Below are 13,020 nucleotides of genomic sequence, written 5' to 3' on the forward strand. Positions count from 1 at the left end.
CCCACAGAACCTACTAAGTCTCTGGGCACAGGATCCCATATGCCTTTTGGAAAGGTCACAGATAATTGAAAAAGGAAACATGTGGAAACAGGTATCAGACTGAATCAGCACATACTGACTGAGGGCCCACTCTGATAATAGTGACCAACCATGGCAGACTTCTTTACACCTCACAATGCTTTTCACATATATCCCTCATCTGAGCATCACAACAGCCCATTAGGGGAAAAACGGGTGCTAAGAAGATCATCAATATTTGTAATCAGCACTTGAAAAATCCAGCTGTGGAATGCAAAATCATCCTTAGAGTCTAAACAATATCTAGAAAATCCAAAAGGCCACTTTTCAAAAATCTATTCAAAGTAAAAAGATAATTTCATTAGCTTCATGGATGATAAATATGCAGAAACCTAAATTTTAAATTATATCACTAAGAAATGAAATGGAAAAAAATCTCATTCACTACATTAATAATACTATAAAGTTCAGTGACAAATTAACAATAAAAGTACAGAGCCCGTATGAACAAACTTTCTCATAAAGCAGAAAAAGACTCAACACAATGAATTCCTAGAGGAAAAATGAGAAAAACAATACCAACAACAACAACAGAAAGCATAATACGTAGAAAATGTAATGAAATGACTCAAAAAGAAGTTTATGCATAGTAATAATTTAAAACAGATGTGTTAATTCTCCCTTTTAAAGGTAGAGGCACAAATCAGGTTTTTGTAAAAATTTAAATATGTCTTGTTTTAAGAGAGCCTCAAAACAAATTGACACACGAACATTGCAAATAAAGAAATTTAAAAAATATGCCCTAGATAATTGCTAACAAAAATACCATTTAAGTATATACAAAGATAGACAAAACAGAATTTAAGAACATCATAATATGGACTATTTCACACTTTTTTAAGTTTCAAATCCACCTAGAAGATTGAGCAGTCATCTTTTTTTTTTTTCGAGAGACAGAGAGAGAGAGAGAGAGGGAGAGAGAGAGGGAGAATCCCAAGCAGGTTCCACACTCAGCACAGAGCCCAATGAAGGGCTTAGTCTCACAACATTGGGATCATGAACTGAGCTGAAATCAAGAGTACGACACTCAGCTGACTGAGCCACCCAGGCACCCAACAGTCATCTACTTTTTAATGTACTTATCAATGTAGTTTTAAAACATATAAATCAAAATCCATCAGAGTTCCCAGGAGAAATTGAAAAAGCTACAATAGATCACACAGATCACAGATCCTAGAAGATAAAATTAATTGTTTTTCAAGAAAATTTAGACAGTTAACAACTTTGATCTAAGAGATAAATATTTAGCTCTGTACCCAATAAACAAAGAATGCACATTATTTTCAAACACACGGAACATTTGTAAACATGGACTGCGTATTGAGTCACAAAGAAACTCTCAATGAATTCCGAAAAGAAGAAATTACTCACCACAATGGAAAAAAATTAGAAGTTAAAGGACAAAATAAAAACACCACTACCACAAAAAAAAAAAAAAAAAAGCACCCAGAAATTTAAAAATAAACTTCTAAGTAATTTCTGGATAAAGAGGAAATCAAAACTTCTTAAATTAAAAATTGTTTAGAAATAAAAGTAATCTGAGGTGCCTCGGTGGCTCGGTCAGTTAAGCACCCAACTCCTGGTTTTCAGCTCAGGTTATGACCTCATGATTCATGGGTTCAAGCCCTGCTTTGGGCTCTTTGCTGTCAGCGCAAAGCCTGCTTGAGAGTCTCTCTCTCCCTCTCTGCCCACCTCCGACTCGCATTCTCTCTCTCTCTTTCAAGATAAATAAACTTAAAAAAAAAAAGAAAAGAAATGAAAGTAATCTAAGCTCTAAATACCAATACTTAATGGGATGCAATATGTATATGTGTGAACCAATAAATATATATGTGAATATATATTCTTATGTTTTAAAAAAACAAAACTAAGCTTTCAGCTCAAGAATAAAATAAACACAAAGTAGTCAGATATAATGTAGACAAAAGCAGAAATTAATCAAAATTAAGTAGATTTATCAAGAAGACAAAAAGTTAACTATGAAAAAAGTGATGTAACAGACAACTTCAAGAGAGACTTCTCTTGCCACCCCATCTACAAGAAAAAGCACCTCCACTGCCCTCTCTACCCCCCTTACTATGCTTTGTTACTCTTCACTGCATTTGTTGTATACATACTGGTGTGCAGTGAAGAATTAACCTCACCCAAAAGGAGGTCTGGGTTTTGCCCTTGGCTCCTCGAGATGAACTACAGCTCCCTGGAATGTCCTAATAGGAGTGTCTTAATCTAGATGTTTTGGTCACCAGATCCAACAAAATCTAACAATGTGAGTTATGATGGGGGCTTTGGACCATGCCACATCAGTTCCAACTTCCAGAGAGATAGGAGACTAAAGGTAGGAGCCCAACCTCCAGGAGGGGCTAGAGACTAAAATACAGCAAGGCAGGCTACATATGCAATTGAGCCCGGTAAAAAATAGATGAGCCTCCTGGCTCGGCAATTGTTACACATCATGATCAAGAGGAGGTAATGCCACCATGACTCCATGGAGAGAGGCCAACCAGAAGCTTTGTACTCCTCTAAGTATCTACCCTATGTATCTCTTTCTTTGGCTGCTTCTAATTTGTATCTTTTCCCTGTAATAACCCATATCCATGAGCATAAAAGCCTGTAGCAAGTTCTGTGAGACCTTCTAGTGAATCACCAAATCTGAAGGTGGTTTTGTGAACACTCCAAGCTTGTAATTGGTGTCAGAAGTGACAGCAGTCTTGTGGGAACTGTTCCCTCAGACCCTGGAGTTTAGCTAATTAATTATTACCCAATTACCCAGAGTTAGCTAATTCTTCCTCCCACCCTATACCTCAATGAGGTGGTCAGCTTCACAAGGTTTGGTTTGCTGTTATATACCTAAAGCATATAACTACATCTCATACACAGAAACAGCATAATAAATATTTATCGAATTGATTAATTAATCCAAGAAGATAAAACAATTCACCTTCAAGGGACAAAAATTGCATTGACTTTTGCAACAGTAAATGCTAAAAGACAATAAAACACTATTTACTAGCTTTCAGAGAAAAAGAATTATTATCCAAGATTCCTACTCCACCAATTTCTTGTTCCTGTGTGAAGAAGCAAAAATAAATAAATAAATAAATAAATAAATAAATAAATAAATAAAAATAAATCGTATTCAAATATGCAAGATTGCAGAATAATAGTAACTATATACTTTTTCTGGATAAAGTAGAAGACACGTCCCAAAAACACTTACCAAAACACTGAAGGATGAGCCAAACACAAAGAAAAGAGAAAATAATACTAGTTAATAGCGCTTGCTATATGCTAGGCACTCTGCTGGGTGCTTATAGTCATTCATTCCAATCTTTTTGTGCAAATCAATGAGGTAGCTACTACTATTATTCTCCATTTCCAGTGAGGAGCCTGAGACATAGAGAGGTTTGCTTTTCTGCTCAAAATCATACAGTCAACAAGAAGGGGCACCAGGATTTGAACTGCAGCACTATGGATTCAAATTTGAAACTTGCTGACCTTACACTATACTGCCTTTAATAAAGCTTTAAAGAATCACAAGAGTTGACTGATGAATCTAAATCCTTACTTCAGTTATTACAAAATTGAACACTAAAAAAAGAGTTTTTGTCTCAAATGATACAATGCAGAACTCCAGACAAAAATAATGAAGATTAAAAAGTGGAGAATACATCTTTAAAGCAAAGACAGTAAACTCATCGCCTATAAAGAAGCATTGAAATTAAGTGTTATGATTTGGTATTGATAAATATAGGCTCAAGAATGTTCTTTTGAAAAATAATTTTTTTTTTTGCATTTGTTTTTGAGAGACAGAGAGAGACAGCGCACAAGTGGGGGAGGAGCAGAGAGAGAGGGAGACACAGAATCCGAAGCAGGCTCCAGGCTCCGAGCAGTCAGCTCAGAGCCTGACACGGGGCTCGAACTCACAAACCGTGACATCATGACCTGAGCCGAAAGTCGGACACTCAACTGACTGAGCCACCCAGGTGCCCCAAGAATGTTCTTTAAAAAAAAAAAAAAAAAAAAAAAAAAAAAAAAGCTTTAATGTAATCACTGATAACTAGCTATGGTTCAAATCAAGCTTCCATGGAAGGCATCTAAAACTGCTAAACAGCGGTAGGACAGGAGATTCAGGGCAGCAGACGGACCCTTGGCCCAGGATTCCTGGAACATGGGGAACAGCCTGTCCTGCCTCTCCTCTGCCTTGACCTCCCAAGGAGAAAAGACTCAAAAAAATAAACCACTTCAAGTTCTGGTCCAAGATGGTGACATAGGAGGCTCCTGAGCTCCCCTCCTCGCGTGGACATACCAAATGCACAACTATATACAAGCAAACAATTTCTTTTGAAATAAATCCAAAAGGAGCTGAGCAACACCTATGCATCAAAATAGTGGCTGACTACTCTCAACAATAGCCAAATGATGGAAAGAGCCTAAATGTCCATCAACTGATGAATGGATAAAGAAATTGTGGTTTATATACACAATGGAATACTACGTGGCAATGAGAAAGGATGAAATATGGCCTTTTGTAGCAACGTGGATGGAACTGGAGAGTGTGATGCTCAGTGAAATAAGCCATACAGAGGAAGACAGATGCCATATGTGTTCACTCTTATGTGGATCCTGAGAAACTTAACAGAAGACCATGGGGAGGGGAAGGGGGAAAAAAAAGAGAGGGAGGGAGGGAGGCAAACCATAGGAGACTCTTAAAAACTGAGACCAAACTGAGGGTTGATGGGGGGTGGGAGGGAGGGGAGGGTGGGTGATGGGTATTGAGGAGGGCACCTTTTGGGATGAGCACTGGGTGTGGTATGGAAACCAATTTGACAATAAATTTCATATATTGAAAAAAAAAAAATAGTGGCTGACTGCTATTCTCCCCAGAGACTGGGGAGACAAGTGGATGCCTCCCCCACCTCTCCCTCTAGCCCAGTCACCAGTATTTACCTGGAAGGAGCTTAAACACAGGCCCGGGCCCCAATTTTTGCAGCTTCTGACCAGAGGATTTTTTTTTTTTTTTTGAGGTGAGGAGGGACAAATCAAGAGTTTAGGTATTAAATCGTGTTAGACGTCTGCTGGAGTCCAGGGCTAGCAGTCAGTGTCAAGCAAACATTTAAACATAGGGGACTGATATCCCAGGGTGTTTTTATGTTTAAATGTGTGTGTTGTGTGCATTCATTTTACATACACTGGATCACGTTTTCCGCACTGTCCTAACTATATTTACATTACTTACAGATGCGAAATGAATGAATGAAACAATCCATCCGTGTACATTTACAGAGATGTCTGAAGTTTTGATAATCAGAATCTCTAAGTGGTAAGATAGTGGATTACTTACACAATCTTCTTGGATTCTCTGCTGCACTGTTTGAGTTTTATTTATTTGTTTACAACGAGCATTGGATTGTTCTTGTCTATACAATAACGTTATTTTCAAAAGACATTAGAAGAAATTTGTTTTTGGTTTTTTTTTGTAATGTTTAATGTTTATTTATTTTTGAGAGAGACAGAGAGAGACAAAGTGTGAACAGGGGAGGGGCAGAGAGAGAGAGACAGACAGACAGACAGACAGACAGAATCTAAAGCGGGCTCCAGGCTCCAAACTGCCAGACACGGGGCCCGAACTCACAAACTGTGAGATCGTGACCCGAGCCGAAGTCGGACACTCAACCTCAACCGACTGAGCCCTCCAGGTGCCTCTAGAGGAAATTTGTTTTACATGTAATAAATCCGGAAAGTAAATATGGTCTCTGACACAGAAAATTTACAAGATCTACACCTTAGCACTTCTCTTCAGTTTCTCACAAAGAGCTAGAATGAGTATACACTGACGTGAGTTGTAAACATTGCCAATTACCCATTTTCAGATTGTGACTGGACCGGATGCCCTTTTTTGACAATGCTGAGTTAAGCCTGACCCAGTGTATGGAGCGGGTAGGTACAGAGCGTTATGCACATAAGTTTCTATGTGTGCGGGTCAACAACCTGCATCAGGACCTGGCGGGTGCCTTCCGCACCCGTGCTAGAAGACTCCTTGCTAAAGAACCCTGCCTTTTAATGAGTTTACCATTAAAAACAAAAATTGGGACACTGCCTAGTTCCACAGTGTTAAATGAAAATAACATTCGGAGCTGAGTTAATCGGATTGCGTGGGATCTGTTTTTCCCCTTGCTGCAAATCAGAAGAGTTTTCAGCTAACAAGAATGGGTGCCCTACTTGAACGGGCAGCGGGCACCGCTGCTAGGCAGGGCAGCCCTTAGCATGGCATTGCCATCATTACATCCCCGGGTTCGCGGCAGTGAAACTCCGGGAGTGGCAAAGTCAAATCAGTTCAATTGTCTGATTGTTCATACTCATAAAGTGGGGAAGCTGGCAGGGGTCCGGCATAAAACTTGGGAGTTCGGCAGTGGAGCTCCTTTAAGGTAATTCATTGCCCTCTGCAGTAGCTTAAATCAGAAGGGCCAGCATGGTCACAGAAAATGCAGCTCCCCACACTGCTTGAGAGCAATATCGCACATAGCCGGCTGCTCTGCCAGATGTCAAAGGTGCACTAAAAGCACTTGTTTTTGATCTACCCCATTCCCGAGAAGTACAATGGATGGGCCTTTAAGTACGGCCATAAAAAAAGATTGTGATTAATGAGGCAGCACAACTTAATAAACCAAGCTGACTCCCGCTTCTTTCTCCTAGGCATTTTCACTGTCCACAAAGCAGTTCTTTTACTTAGCAGCAGGGACATGTAAAATGTTAATCATCAATCTGTGGGCCATTAAAGAAGTTGCTTTCCCTTTCTCAACTTGAAACCAAGGGGGAAAGATAATAGGTTTGGTTAACAGAGCTGTTCACATAATGGAGATGTGCGGAGGAAAGCTTTGATAGAGTCAGCGTGGGAGCCCTGAGCGCTAATCCATCCTGCTCTTGGGACCACGAGTTCAAGTCCTTGGTGGGGCCGGAAGGCTCAGTGTGGAGGCTGGGGTGAGTGTCTTGATCTCGCTGGACACAGAGGAGGGAACTGTACCTGAGTGGGGCCAAAAATAAGATCAGAAGGCATGGGTGCTCTCTGTGTCAGAAGAGAGGAACAAAGATACTGCTCATTTACCTGGCTTCCTTCTTCCCAGAAGAGGCGGCCAAAGTAGCCTTCCCAGGTAGGCGAGCAGCTGTGAGGGGAGGTCCACACAGTAGAATCCCCCTTTGCCCAGCGACCGACGGAGTTTTCTGCTAATTCTCCAAAATCTGATGAAATACTTCCTCTGCAGGAGTTGAACGTACATCAGAGATATCCAACGTGAAGACTTTCTCATGATATAAGAATTACTTTCAACAGGGGCAGGAGTCAGAGATGCAAGGATCAGGCACACGGCCCACAGATGTTTAAAACAGTCAATCAGTTAATACCGGTAGAAAAAGAGAAGATACTGGAAGGCAGCACCAGATGAGGGCATTTTTGAAATGGCCACAGCTGGGAAAGTTGATGCTAAAGTTAAGAACAGTTCACGAAACTTTTCTCCTTCCTTCCAGTAAACCCTTGGTCTTGTCTTGCTAAAGAAAACTTAGACTGCACTGTGGCCAGAGCTTGTATCAGGAGATTCCTCCAACTCCTGGAGAATGTGGAGCCGATGACCCCAATGAGGAGGAGCAATGGTCCGTGGCCTTTTGAGAAACTCTACCTGGTCAGCTGAAATGCTCCTTCCCTGCTAGAGGATTTACCCCTCCGTTTTCATTACTTCCTCTAAAAATGAAACAGGGCAAGGACATTTTTCATTGTTTAAAATCATGGGCACCTACAGTTCTTTGTGTGTTTTGCTCAGGAAGCTTCTCCTGAATCCCAAGTTAAGACCCTGAGGTACAATGAAATTGGTCTCTTACTAAACCAGTAGGTGAGGAATACCAACCAGGCTCAAATATGCAACACTCACTTCTCAGACCAGGACACACAGACCATGAGAGAGGTGCCAACAACCTTGAAAAGTAGACTGTGGCCAAAGAAATCTTTGGCAGTTTATACCGGGGCCATGATGTTCATTGTTTTATGAGGTTTCTTGGAGCAAGAGAATGAATTTATGGGACAGCTATGCTGAGTCAATAAAAGTGGGCTTCCTTCCTTGCTCCCTCTCTCCCTACACATCTCACTTAAATTATTATATAGTTATCAAGGAATAGATCTTGGTCAAACAAGCCTGAACACTTTCTTCAAGACCTTTCACTTATCAAGGCGACCATATCATTTCCCACTCTCCACCTCCGCTCTCTCCTCCACAAAGTAACCACAGCAGTTGGTCCAAAACACTGATGCTCCTGTTCCCCGCCACGCCCTCTGCTGGGCATGCCCTTCTCCCTGCCTTTCCCTAGTTTTCTCATTCCCCAGGACTCGGCGCAAGCTTGAGCCCCTCCAGGAAGCCTCCTCTTGCTAGGCACATTAAGCACCCGTAGGAGATCCCCTGCATGTACTTGCTCTCTCTCTCGACCCTGGGCTATGACAGTTGATTTGGGTCTCTGTGTCCCTCAGTATAAACCTCCTAGAATACCCTGTGACAGTAAAACCTGTCATTGTTGCTGCTTCAGACTTCCTGTACACAACAGGTATCAACAAAATAGCAGTATTTCCTAAAAATGTGCTTGACATAGATCGAGAAAAACTTCTTTCAGACACATCAAAGAAATAATGGTGGTAATGGTGATATGAAGTGAAGTTGGAAGGGGTCGTTGGGATGAGCAATGAAAGGGCTTCCCGAAAAACCCTTAGAGCCATCTCTCCTGGTTGTAATCACTCACCAAACCGCAACTTGCTTGTGGGCAGGGTCTACATCATATTCAGTGTCCTACTTCTAAGGCCAAGAAGTTTATACTCAGTGTATAATTAATGAATGTTTGCTCAATTAATTAATTAAGCCAGTAGTAACTATATGTGGAGAACAGTTCCTAACTTCCCTAGCCTGCGTGGTAAAACTTAACTCCTTAGAATTACATGGAAGACGTTTTAACAAATTTCCCCCAAAATTCTCCTGTTTGAAAGGAGAATAAATAGACATTTGTTTCTTGCTTACTTAACAGTCTAGGGCCCGGGCTGACAGCGGTTCTTCCGTGTTCAACAGATGGATCTCAAGATTGCCCTTGGGTATCCACAGTCCAGTCGCTGGGAGGGGAGAAGAACACTGAGGAGAACACATGGGAGGCTTTATGAGTCATCCCTAGAAGTGAAACACATCTTTTTGTTCATACCAGTGGCTAGAACTCAGTCAATTACAGGGTCATGCCTACTTGCACCTCCTACCACCTCCTACCTTATTCCATGATGTGCCCTAGGAATAGCCACACAACTACTCATCAGTTCCCAAGCATCTCTTCTGGCTGCCATTCCCTTCTCCAGGTAAAATTCTTATCATTCTCTGTGAAGCCCTCCCTTCCTTCTCGAGGGAGTGTGTCCCTCCTTCACTTGACTTCAAAAGCATTTTGCAAATGGCTCAATTGTAGCTTGCGGTAGAGTGAGGTTTTTGAACATGTGTCTTCCCACAGACCTGTGAGTAGCCACCTGGCTAATCTTGGCACAGTGAATAAATCTTAGTTAAATCAATGAATCAATGACTAACCAATAAAGTAATTGAGCAGCTGCTATGGGGCAGGGGAAGGAGAGGGTCACAAAAGATAACATCTAGTCCAGTCTATCTACGCTCCATCAGCCGTGGTTCTTAGGCGGCTTAAAAAAGAGATCATAAATTTTCATAATAGTACTGTAGAAACGGGTTCACTTTTAAAATCTGATAAAATGAAATATTTTATTAAAATGTTTCAATTCCCCACTCACTGCTCTTCAAGAAATGATCCAAGAGGACTCTTAAAAATTATTCCCAAGCTTATGCACCCAAGCTTTGAAGTCAAAGCACCCTTTAAGTTCCTCTACTTTGTGGAAAAGGTAGGTGATAATTAACTTGCTTCATAAAATGTAGTCAATTCCCATCTCTTAGGTATATCCCAAGTTTTCCACCTCCATCTTAGCTCTTGCCGTGATGAAAATTTACAGTGATCATGGCCATTCAGTGTAAGAAATGAATTAACATTCTCCACAGGACCCTCATTTGTATAGTATATTAATAGGCTCCTTATGTAAATTTCTACTCTTACCTCACTGCTTATATGCCTGCTAGCTGGTTGTAGGCAATTGAGAAATGAGGGCAAGACATGTTTGATTTCACATGATGTTGCTTAGAGGGATGGTAAGGGGGAAGATGGGTGGGGTTCAAGCAGCGAAAGGAAAGTTACAATGGACATATTTTGTAGCTGTTACCAAACTAGCAGTGCTCAGTAAAGCCTACTTTCATTTAATTACATCTTGCTTCTTGTGTCAGATTTTGCCATTGTAAGTGAATAATGGGAAAATAAAAGAGAATATATCTGATGATATTTTGAAGATGCCTGGTGCAAGATATGGACAGCTAGTCAAAAGTGTGCCCTTTCCTAAATAAGGAGAATTTTTTATTAAAGATTTCTGAAGAAAGGGTCTCCTAGGTGGCTCAGCAGGTTAAGAATCTGACTCTTGATTTCGGCTCAGGTCATGATCTCATGTTTGGTGAAATCAAGCCCCATGTCGGGCTCTGTGTTGACAGTGTGGGGCCTACTTGGGATTCTCTCTCCTGCTCTCTCTCTGTCCCACCCCATTTGTACTCTCTCATGAAAGAAACATTTTTTTTTTTTTTTAATGTTAAGTCACCACATTTTGGTGTCTACTGTTGTTCCTTAGTATTCCCTAATATAGGACTCCTTCAATTTTGGCATTCTAGGATCAATCTCATGAACTATCATATTACTCTTCTGTTTGAAAAGAGAAGTAGATGGGGAAGGTTATGTATATGTTGAGGCAAGGAGTATATGGGAAATCTCTGTATCTTTTGTTCAATTTTCCTGTGAACCCAAAATTGTTCTAAAAAAATAAAGTCAATTTTTTTAAAAAGAGAGAAGTAGGTTTAGGTCCACCAATCTTGAGTTGGAGGTTGTTTTGATGACAAAATAAAAATATCTTAAATAATAATTATTAATAATTGCTCAGCATGTCTATTTTGTGCCAGACACTGCCCTAAGTGCTCTAGGCATGTTATCTCTAATTCTCAGAATAATCCTATTTGACAGAGATTAGGTTGCAGAGATAATGTTCTCCACAACATTCAGGTACAAGAAATGGCACATTTCCTTATTTTTCTAAATCTAGATAGAAGTCCCCTCTCTCTAAAATGATAAGAGTCAATCTTAGCCATATTATAAAACAATTATAAAACATGTAATAACAAAGGTAGTTTACTGGGCACTTGGAAAGTAGGGAAGGGTTTCCAACCTTTAGGCCATCAGGCCCAGGGTCCCAGCCCATGTGATTCATTGACAGGCAGGAGGCTCCATTTGGTCCATGACTAGCATGGACATACATTTCTCCCTATGACTTCACAGGCCATAGTTCTCAGTCACTCCTCCTAATATCCATGAACTAGCCCTTTCACAAGCCCTATACCTCTTGCCAAAAACACCACAATCTTTCCTATCTCTAGGAATGAATTCCTCTTTTCTTTCCCGGGGTAGATTTCCTCTGCTTCATCAACTCCGAGTTCCAGCCCTCATCAATGTTCCAGAAATCTTAGTAAGGGGTTGGCATATTGGGACCTTGCAACTTCTGCAGTAAGCCATTAATGCTCTGAGACAAGTGCATCCACCTATGTTCTTGGGATGGAAAATAGCAAGAAGAAACACAAGTCAGTTTATGAACAGATTATCCTGCCATATTCAGATGATCAACTGGTTTCGGAAAGGTTCAACAAGTTGCCCAAGCTCACAAACTATTCAGTGGTAACGCTTCAGTTCAAACCTAAGTCCATCTGGCTCCAAAGCCTAGAGGATTTTCTACCATTCCCTGTAACCCATTCTGGTTAAACTCAAGGTATGCCATAGGGCTAAGAGGCTTTTTGTGGTAATAGGAAATAATCATAAATCATCCTCAATAAATGAAATATCTGACAGATTCACTGAACTCCAAGTGTTAGAGAATCTTTTCACTTGATATCTTCAATGGTTATCCAAGCCTGGTATTCAAATAACTACTTTCCACTTATACAAACACACATACATACATATACACATACAAATAAGTAAAGAGAATTGTTAAAAGCATTAATTTGCAATATCATTTTGCAACTAGAATTCTGCAATCACATCTCATGAATTATCATTATGGAAAAGCATAGACAATTAAATATTATTGGACTCATCTTAATGACAGCCATATAAATATTTCCAAGTTAAGAACTTAGTCACAGAAACCTCTGCATATTTTCCAGGAAAATAGAGAAATATTTTAATACAACAAGAGACCACTATTTGCCTTAACACAAATTTGGCCATTATTAAGATAAATGATGGTGACTTAGAAGGCTTGAGTTCTAGTCCCTCTTCTGAAAATAGTTATATTAACTTTGGGCAAAGCACAGTCTCTTTGGATCTCATTACTTCATCTATCTTTGTTGCTCTCACATTTTCTAATTCTACATTTCTGGAAAAAAATTGGTGCCTTGCTTGTAAAATTAATGATGTTTCTTCGTCCACATTTGCAGTCAGGGAAGGGAAGGGAAGAGGAGGGGAGGGGAGAGGAGGTGAGAAAATATTTCCACATTTTCCATAAGAAATTTCCATAAGAAATTATGGTCCATATTTCTTAAGGCTAATCTGAGAATCCAACCGAAATTCTGTTGCATCCTCTGGAATCAGCCTGGAGTTTTATAGACTTTGGTATTGCACTCCTCCTAGCAGGCCCATCCCTTTGGACGAGACGGGTTGAAACAGGATGTCTTAGACACCATTAAATAATTGATTTATCTAACTCTCTTTGTTCTAATTCCATGTACTTCAAGCAACCCTCTGATTATAATCCATCTTCCAAGGCCTCCCGGGACGCAGTGTGATGGT

This window comes from Panthera leo, chromosome D4 (assembly GCF_018350215.1).
Source record: "Panthera leo isolate Ple1 chromosome D4, P.leo_Ple1_pat1.1, whole genome shotgun sequence".
NCBI classification, from domain to species: Eukaryota; Metazoa; Chordata; class Mammalia; order Carnivora; family Felidae; genus Panthera; species Panthera leo.